The sequence below is a fragment of the Halyomorpha halys genome, unplaced genomic scaffold, assembly GCF_000696795.3.
Source record: "Halyomorpha halys isolate HHAL.00 unplaced genomic scaffold, Hhal_1.1 Scaffold306.1, whole genome shotgun sequence".
Taxonomy (NCBI): Eukaryota; Metazoa; Arthropoda; class Insecta; order Hemiptera; family Pentatomidae; genus Halyomorpha; species Halyomorpha halys.
This window is the reverse complement of record NW_027106917.1, coordinates 174041-176168: the sequence shown is the minus strand read 5'-3', so window position 1 is coordinate 176168 and position 2128 is coordinate 174041.

The following is a 2128-nucleotide window of genomic DNA, read 5'->3' as shown; positions in this document are numbered from 1 at the left end:
TGGTACAACACCTTAAGGATATCTCAATGGAGTATACTTGTTATATTATCTATTGTTGAAATGTAACGTTTTTATAACGTATTCGTCAGATGAAAATGTATGAATTTATATTCATTTGTTAATTAATGTTAAAAAATGGTATTTAGTTCCAATATTTTATTTCGAATATATCCTGGGTTTTCTGAAAATACAAAGTAAAATATTTTTGAAAAAGTATATTCTTAATTTGTAGTGCTTAAGATTCGTTTAATCAATTTAATGTTATCTGTATTGGCCCTCTGTTATTCAGATTCAGAAGACGCAAAATCGCAACAAAAAAAAATGTGATTTTTAATGAAATTACCTATCAATAAATACACAAACATTAATATCATATCCAATATATATAAATAAAAATAGATGCGTACATCCATCTCTCCGACTTTAGTGTTAGCTTTTTTAGGGCACTTACTCAGCCTCCACTGGCTCATTATTTGTGAAGCGGTGAGAGAGATGCACTGGGATCTCGAAGAACCCTGCTATACCCCTCATGCGTGGAGGATTGAGTGGGCTCGGGGTTCCTCAGGTCTAATGTGTAAATATTTTATATTAGAGTGTAAATATGACTAGTGATTATTTTAATGTTATATTAGTTCAAAATATTACTTATTTTGTTTTATCCTTTTTTTTTCTTCATGTTAATATTTTGATTATGTTAATTTTGTTTATATTTCTGTTTATACACATATAGATTTTATTTATTTTTATATAAATTATATTTCATTTGTTTATTTTTATTTGTTTAAATTTTAGTATGAATGTGATCATTTATCACTATTACTAAATATATGGTTGGTTACATGTCTATAGTTTTGTGGAAGATGAGCAATATCATACCCCTGGATGCATGTTAACTACACTAACATAATTAACTTATCCAACTCCATGTTAAGTGTTTGCATCTTTTTTTAGCCCTGACGAAGCCCTGCAACGTGGGGCGAAACGTTGGCTACATAACTACTTTCATTTATTTAATTTTTTTGGAAATTTCTCAGTGTGAAGTTTTAAAAAATCAATGTTTTTTTTAAAGAAGTAATTTTTTTTCGCCAGGAGCTATAAGTTTTATAACATTGTTGTTCACTAACCGTATTTTGGGCGACTGCACTTTGTGTGTTCTTTTACATCGTCAGTAATGCTAAGTGATGATTTAATTTTTTAATATTATAAGATTATTTATTTATAAGTGAAAAAAATAAAAAAATATTTAAAACGTGATAAAAAAAAATTAGTTGACCAACAAAATTTGTATTATACATATTTCTACTATTATTTAAATAAGTTTTATTTTTATTTTTAAACCTCTTTATTTTTATATTTGGTTACAGAATACAAATATATAATACAATACATTATATTAAATTAGTTTTACAGAATCAAATCGATATGTATAAAAGGAAGTGGTCGATTCTTTGTCGAGAATAAACTTTTGAATTACTGGACCGATTAACGTGCCTTTTTTTTTTCATAATGTCCACTTTCACCAGGGGTGGTTTAAAGATAAGGAAATCCCGGAATTCTTCAGTAGAAAAAAAGTTATGAACAAAAGGTTTTTGTTGATTTTATTTAATGCCGGACGTTTCGCCCCACTTTGCAGGGCTTCTTCAGGGTTAAAAAGATACAAAAACAACTAAGAACATTACAACATTAAGGTAAAGTAAGATATATTATGTAAAAAATAATTAATAAGAAAATTATATATAAATAAAAGGAAGGAAGACATAAAATATATGTATATATAGTTGACCGTAAAAATTGATATATAAGATGATGGTCAGGGTTGCGGTCAAAGGAGAAACAAAAATAGTTTACACATTACATTGTAAACTATTTTTGTTTCTCCTTTGACCGCAACCCTGACCATCTTCTTATATGAGACATAAAATAGTATTAATATAAAATAAACAATCGTAAGAATAAAAATTAAAAATTCCGTAAAATATAAGTAAAAAAAGTACAGGAGAGGTATATAAACAAAAAAAAGCCCTGCAAAGTGGGACGAAACGTCGGACATTAAATAGTTAAAAACTATTTGTTCTTTTTTGACCACAACCCTGACCATCTTCTTATATTTAAAGTTATGGGGTCAACT